Source organism: Pteropus vampyrus, unplaced genomic scaffold, assembly GCF_000151845.1.
Source record: "Pteropus vampyrus isolate Shadow unplaced genomic scaffold, Pvam_2.0 Scaffold35, whole genome shotgun sequence".
Taxonomy (NCBI): domain Eukaryota; kingdom Metazoa; phylum Chordata; class Mammalia; order Chiroptera; family Pteropodidae; genus Pteropus; species Pteropus vampyrus.
Genome location: NW_011888816.1, coordinates 5,819,150 through 5,827,341, shown reverse-complemented (window position 1 = coordinate 5,827,341; position 8,192 = coordinate 5,819,150). Strand labels below are relative to the sequence as shown.

Below are 8,192 nucleotides of genomic sequence, written 5' to 3'. Positions count from 1 at the left end.
AGTCACAATGCACAAGAGCAGACCGAAGTTTCTAAGAAGTCTTGCAATAACTATATTTTTAACTTTATCCTACTCAGTGTTCCCAAAATTACTGGACCAGAGCCAGGGTCAGGGGGCTTTATTGTTTCAGCTTCTGGAAAATGCCTACTGGAAAACACTTTGGGAAATATCACTCTAGACAATCCCTGCTCCCACACCCATACCTACCAATTTTACAGATGTGGGAAGTGAGAGTAGGGAAAAAATGTGACCTAAAGTTGTACATAGTTAAATATGGAGATAGGCCGAGAACCCCCACATTTCTGAACCCCTAGGTTGACAATTCTTGTCAGGTACAATGCCGAGGTAAGGTTGGCAAATGTCTGGAACAGAGAGAGCCAGATAATAAAGTGTGGATTGACCCAAGTTTATTGTGTGAAATAAATTGGTTCTGATGCTTAATTGTATTGAAAAAGATAACTATGGAATGAGATAACTTTAAGTCTAATATGGCTACTTTACCTCTCAACCAGCCATAGACGACTTCTTATAAAGCAAATTTGGAGTAGTTGGAAGTAGGGAAGGGCCAATGATCAGGAATAAGAAGGACATCTCCTCATCAACTTTGTGTAGTGACCGATTATTATTGTTAATAACAACAAGCATAGCCAGTACTGAATGGGACAGGATACTTTAATGGTGACAGTGAACCTGGGACCCACATGCCCTGAGTTTGAATCCTTGCCTCATCATAGATTAACTGTGTGATCTTGGATAAGAAACTCTCTCTCAGGGGCCTTGTTTCCCACCGTGAAAAGGGGATAAAAATAGCACCTACTTTTTCCTGGTATTGCACTTTAAGAGCATTTTATTTCATGATTTCTTCATAGGGAACACTGAGTAACAAACACGATAGTTTGTTAGTCCTAGTAGGAGGAGGTTTTCTAAAGGATGCCCAGAGCCTGCCTGGCAGTTATCTCTCATAAACCCTTAGGAGTTTCAGCAGATAGCCCGGGAGGTGCCTGTAGGTGGGTATACAGCAGTTAGCGGGGTGTGTGTGTGTGTGTGTGTGTGTCTGTGTGTCTGTGTGTGTGTGTGAATAATTTGAGCAAAGATAAGTGAAGAGATGCTCAATCCACACAGAAGATGAAGGGCTCATTTTTAAATGCTAATTAAGGCAAAGAGCAGTTATGGAAGGTAAATACGTTATATTAATCAGGATTTTTTTCCATTAGAAATTGACAAAAACAAACAAATAAAAAAACGCCCCCCTCAACTCCCTCTCCAAACTCCAACTGGCTTAAGGAAAAAAAAAAAGAAAAAAACGAGCAGGCAGAGCTTACTATAGCTATGTCTGCATCCAGGAGCTCAAGTGATATAACTAGGAATCTGTCTTGCTATGTCCCTTGGTTCTACTTTACTTGATGTTGACCCTGTTCTCAGCCTGGTGCCCTCTTCATGGTGGCAAGATGGCCACAGAAATACCAAGTGGACATTTTGTAGCTTAGCCATCCTGCTTCTTTTCCAAAGTTCAACCAAAGTACCAGGATTCATTATGATGAACCTGGTCCAGGTCATGTGCTCCTTTCAATTGGCCAGACCCGAGTCACTTGCTTCCTCCTGAAATGAAGCAAATGCTGGGACTCTAGCCTCCTGCCTTTAGTTTTTCCTCTTTCTCCTATTTCTTCCTGATCCTCATCTTTGTCTTCAGTTGACCCACTGCTTCCCAGGCTTCACAACCACACCTCATTCTGCCCCTAGGAAAAAAATGGCCACATCATCTAAGGGGAGCTTCTGGACTGACTTTGGCCTTTCTGTTGATGTTGGCTCAAAAACAGGTTCAGGAGATGCCAGTTCAGATAAAGGGAGGCAGTGTGGTGTGTGATGCTGGGATGGCAGAGGAGTTTTCATCTTATGCATCAATTATGATTAAGAGTGGCTGTCTTGCAGAGGATGGCAAAGCTGAGTCCAGACTTAGAGGAAAAAGACGCCATGATTGATTAATAATGTCTGCCAGGAGCACTGGAGTAGGTAATGGTGGCAGACAGGCCATGTATTTGCCAAACCTCATTAAAGAAACAGCATGGATCATAGTGCAGTGACTTATAGCAACAGTTTCCACATTTGCACAATGAGGACATTTATCCTGAAGAGCATCTAAAAAAAGCTGTTGGAGACGGTGTACACAAGGTGCTGACCATATTGTGCCATAAATGGAGGCTTTTTCCTCCAAAAAACACTCATTTTAATGTTTTAAAAGACAGACAAAAAAATGATAGGCAGGGGGAGTCTGAACCACTTAGAATTAAGGCAGCTGTAACAAAAATGATTTGTAACACAATACAATGTTTTGACCTCAAAGGAAATGACTAATTAAAATAAAATTTCACAAGTCTTCATGTTTGTAATAATATATTAATGCACAAAATATCAAAAGTACAAAGTATGAATTTTCTCCCTTAGTTTGGTAATAAACTATCAAACCTCTGTTTAATGCAGTTACTTTCATGAACCTTCTGTTTAGCAGTACATGCTATACAGGTACATACATACTAATATTTTACTCATGAGAATTATAGTTTTCATTTCAAACTAGTGATTTGCCTTTTTATCCATAGTATACATTTCATTTTCATTACAAGATACTTAAGACCTTTCTAGTGGTAAATTTTAATCAACATATTACATAAGAAGAATCTTGATTTTTAAAAAGAATATTTTTAGTACTGTAGCATGGTGGATTTAATGGAGTAGTTGAAGCATAATACGGTTACTACATTATACTGTTTAAACTGATTCGCAGCTGTAGAAATATGTTTGATTTTTAAAATATAACCAAGATGAGACTGCATAGTTATGAGCAATAAAATAAGAAAACAGTAACTGAATAAATAAGATGATTTTTCATCAGTGACCATTCATTATTTTGCTCTTAGAAACCTAGAAGAAATTGTCTTCTTTGCGTTTCAAATGTTCTGGTAAATCTAGTCGTTTCTTAGCTTTCTCAATATCACCTTGAAATAAGTGGCTCTACGAATCAAAGAATCGAAGTTCTTTTCCGGTCTAAGGTAGCCAACCAGGGCCCCATTCAGGATTTCCCCACAGAAGTCCTCCTTGAAGGTATGCATGATATGAGTTTCCATGGACTTTTTTGTATTCTTGTAGTATGGGCTCCACTCTCTGCTCACCACCATCTTATGATCATCTCCAACCATAATAAATGCCAGTGGATACATCGGCTGGGAGATTATCTACTACTTGTTCAGGAAAGTTAGCTGTGGGGATGCCCAGCTGCTTGGAGCCGAGGCCAAAGCCCCGCACAACTTGGCTGCGGCAGAAGTAAGGCAGGAGCCTCATGACGCCTCAGCTCAGAGCGTGGGCTGTGGCCAGGTCTGCAGGTCTGACGAAGCCACTATCCAGGTGGTGCCTGGACCCTTGGATCAGCTGGGGAACATGGGCGGGAGCTCGCAGCAGGCCTGGTGGACACACAACCGGCCAGCACACAACCAGCCAGGAAGCACAGGTGACATGCCGCTGCGAGCCCCTCGCACTGCTGACCGAACAGAAACTTCCGGGCGACTCCCAGGCGGCCTGATTTTTAAGAGGTAGAAGATCATCTCATTTTTCTAGGAACCCTCTTCTCACAGTGCCAGCATTGCCTAGGACATCTCAGGAAGATTTTTATGGGTTTGAACTTCTTTTTTGAAAGACAGATTGTCGGATTGTCACCCTTATTCCATCAGGCTTTGACAGTTCATTGCATCCAGACCCAATTTCCAGCAGCCAGCATCTGCTTTTCCTTTCCTTTCTTGCCACTGGTGCCTCACCCAGCATCACCATCTGAGAACTTACGAAGGATCTGACCTATCTTTGTAAGATTCCTTACACCAAGGGACTCACTTAATGGCAAAGGATATATGACAATGGGCACATGATCACAAGACCATTGAACATGGAATGCATTATCAGAAGTTACTGCTGGCCTGCTGGAATGTTAGAAGAGCCTCTTAGAAGTAGTGTTACTATGCCAGCCTAAGGGTGATATCCTGCAATATTGGGGTGCTGTATATTTTTAATGAGGTAAAAATCACATAACATAAACTTCACTGTTTTGGCCTTTTTAAAGTTACAATTCGGCAGCTTTTAGTACATTCATAATATTGTACACCCATCACCATCATCTAATTCCAGAACATATTCATAGCCCCCAAAAGAAACCTCATACCCATTCAGTAGTCAATCCCTATTTCTCCCTCACCCTAGCTCTTGACAACTAATTTGCTTTCTGTCTTTATAGATTTCTGTCTTTATAGATTTGCTTATTTTGGCCGTTCCATATAAATGGAATAATAAAAGATGTGGCCTTCTGTGCCTAGCTTCTTTCACTTAGCACAATGTTTTCGAGGTTCATCCATGTTTAAGTATGGATCAGTATTTCATCCTTTTTATGGCCAAATAATATTCCATTGTATAGATGCACAACATTTTGTTTCTCCATTCATCTATTTATGAATATTGGATAGTTTCTGCCTTTGGACCATTATGAATAATCTGCTGCTATGAAATTCTTGTAGAAGTTTTTGTTCGAACAACTGTTTTCAATTCTTCTGGGTATATACCTAAGAGTGGAATTGCTGGATCATATGATAATTCTATATTTAACTTTTAGAAGAACATTCAAACTCTTTTTCCCAGCAGCTACACTATTTTACATTCTCACCAGTGATACATGATAAGTTCTAATTTCTCGATGTCTTTGCTGACACTTGTTATTTTTCATTTTTTTAAATCATAGCCATCCTAGTGGATGTGTATGATTAGCATTTCTCTAATAATTAATGATTATGAGCATCTTTTTATGTGTATTGGCCATTTCTATATTTTCTTGGGAGAAATATCTAATCAAGTTCTTTGCCTATTTTTTAATAGGGTTGTTTTGTTGTTGTTGAGTTGTACTTCTTTATATATTAATCTCTTATCAGATATATGGTTTGCAAATCTTTTCTCCGATTCCTTAGTTTGCCTTTTCACTTTCTTCACAGTTCCCTATTATACATAAAAGTTTTAATTTTGATGAAGTTAAAGTTATCTATTTTTCTTTTGTTGCTTATGCGTTGATGCCGTATCTAAAAATTTATTGCCAAATCCAAGGTTATGAAAATTAACCCCTATGTTTAGTTCTAAAAGTTGTATAGTTTTAGCTCTTATGTTTAGGTCTTTGATCCATTTTGAGTTAATTTTTAAATATTGTATGAGATAGGTATCAAACTTCATTCTTTTGCATGTGGTCTTCTAGTTGTCCTATCACTGCTTGTTGAAAAGACTGTTCTTCCCAAATTGAATAGTCTTGGGACTCTTGTTGAAAATCAATTGAACATTGATGTATAGATTTACTTCTGGACTCTTAATTCTCTTCCACTGATCTTTAGGTCTATACTTATAACAGTACCATACTGTTTTGATTACTGTAGCACTGTAGTAACTTTTGATATTGGGAAGTTTGAGTCCTCTAACTTTGTACTTTTTTTCAAGATTGTTTAGCTATTCAGAGTCTCATGCAATTACACATGAATTTTAGGATCAGCTCAATAATTTCTGCAAAATAGGCAGTTGGAATTTTGATAGAGATTGCACTGAATCTGTTGGTCACTTTGAGGTGTACTGCCATTTTGGGGAACCTTTTTTTTCCTTGACTAATTGCCCTGAACGGAACTTCTAATACAATGTTGAATAGAAGTGGTAAGAGTAGACATTTTTGATCTTAGAGGGAAAGCATTCAGTCTCTCAAATTAAGTATGATGTTAACTGTAGGTTTTTCAGATGCCCTTTATCATGTTGAGGAATTTACTTTCTATTCTTAATTTATTGAGCATTTTTTTTTTTTATTGTGAAAGGGTGTTAGGTTTTGTCAAATCCATTTTCTGGATCAGTTGAGATAATCAGGTTTTTTCGGTTTCATTTCTATTAAGATGGTGTAATATATTAATTAATTTTTATATTTTGAACCATTCTTGCATTCTTGGGTAAATTTGATGATAAATAGTTGATTTATAGTCTTTTTTCAGTAAGCCTAACATCTTGGCTTCCTCAAGGCATTAATTTTCTAATAAAAATAAAATAAATTTTAATAATAAAAAATTCTATTAATTTTTTGTGTGTGTATGTATGGGCCATTCTTTCTTGTATCTTTGCATGACACTTAATTTTTGATTGAAAACTGGACATTTTGAATACAATGTGGCAACTCTGGAAATCAAGTCTCCTTCCTCTCTAGGGTTTATTGTTGCTGCTTGTTGTAGTTGTGTCCTTAGTTCTCTTTTCTGATTTAATTTTGTAAAGTCTATATTCTTTGTTGTGTACAGCCACTGAAGTCTCTGTTCTGTTAGCCTGGTGCTCAGCTAGTGATTTGATAGAGATTTCAGTGGCCATATGTGACAAGGAATACAAATTTGTATTCTTTGCCTGGAAAAACAACATCTCCCAGTGAATGCAGATGGACTCTGCGTGTGTGTTGGGCCATATCTTCAACTCTCAGCCAGGTGTTTCACAACTGTGCCTTAGTCTTCACTTCCTGCTTGTGGAGAGTCTCAAGGTCAGCTGGAGGTGAGACCTTGGAATCTTCTCAGGTCTTTCCTGAGCGTACACCCAGCTCTGGGCATGCTGGTGACCTTGTAGATGCCCTCAATATGTGGGAGCTTTTTAAAACCCTTATTTCCCCAAGTGTTTCAATCTCCAGTCTTACTCTCAACTTTCCTCCTTTTTTGATTCTATAGTTTGTCCCATCTACTGTCCCTTACCTCAGTTCACAGCAGCTAATACATTTGCCTTTAAATGTTTTTGACAAATGCCCTCTGTGTAGCCATCTGGGAGTTTAGTGGTAGGTGAAATAAAGGCAAGCTCTTTAGGCTGGTCCTTCAGATAATCATGAGACAAGTCAAAACAAACAACCAGAATTCTTTGAGAATTCCATTCTGCTCCCTTATGTTTGAGGCACCTATACCATGAATGTAGGCTGTTGTCTTCAAGGCCACTGATGAATCAGGGTAAGCCAAAACATCACAAAGCTTTATTATCAAGATTCTTGTGGGTTTTTTTTTTTCCTTGATTAAATATTCTTTTGGTTGCTGTAAACTTTTCATTAGTTTTTCAAGTTCCAATAGTTGATTCTCACAGCTTTTGCCAGTTTATTTGCTTCTTTTGTAGAGGGATGAGATTTTATGTCTCCCTACTCTGCCATTTCTCTCTGGAATGCTGTCTTTTAAGATTCAGTGCACACTTTGATAGCCATTATATGGTGCTAGGGCCCTATCGGGTAGACTACATGGGAACCAAGGAGGCCATGTCAATCCATCATGCCCAATAACTCACTTTAGGAATTCCTGTGAGTTTAGGCTCTGCTAGACTAGTAGTCTTGGTCTCAGCATGGCTAGGTGGTGAATGAGGAGGAGATATTTCTCCCAAAGACACCTAAAGCTGAGACTGCCTCTTTCCATTTTAGGCTCCCCATGCCAACAGAGCAGTGGGCTAAGAAAGGAGTTCTTAGCAGGGATGTTGGATCCTGATTATCATGAGGAGATAGGGCTGCTGCTAGATAATGAGACTGGGGAAGAGTATGCCTAGAACTCAGGGGACTTATTAGAGCTCATCTTGGTGTTTTCCTGCCCAGTGACAACCAGTATGGAGCAATTGAGGCAATTATAGTCTGACCAGTACACAATGATCAGAGCCCCACACCCCGGCAGGGATGAAGGTCCAGTTACCCTACCAGACTAACAACCTCAGTATGCAAGAGTGCTGGTCAAGGGTGAGATTTATCTGGAATGAGTAGTGATTCAAGTTGATGATGAACACTAATTGTGACCTTTAAGCCAATTGCAGAAGTGGGGCCTGTAGCTTGTTCCATAAATCCTCTTTCTTGTCTTCTTCATGGAAAGTGTAACTGGTAACCACCTAGAAGAATCAGTATCAAGAGAGAGTAGACTTAATATAAGGCATCAGTGCTCCACCCATACTTCCTCAGGTCATACCGTTTTAGTTCAAGCTGACCTGACTTCTATCTGCCAGCACCTGCATCTCTACCTGAGGGCTTTCTCTGGCTGCTGGAGGCTGCTCTAACCACAAGCAGGGCAGTCTAGAAGTGCCAGAGCATTAATGCCTTATCCCCAATAGCTGCCCTCAATCACTACCCCCTTGAGTAGGATATCATTGAAGAT

The 8,192-nt window shown here is 39.3% G+C and overlaps 1 pseudogene; it reads right to left on the bottom strand.

The window, feature by feature from the left end:
• Positions 1 to 2,886: 2,886 nt before the first annotated feature.
• Positions 2,887 to 6,638, bottom strand: LOC105290347 (annotated as a pseudogene).
• Positions 6,639 to 8,192: the final 1,554 nt, after the last annotated feature.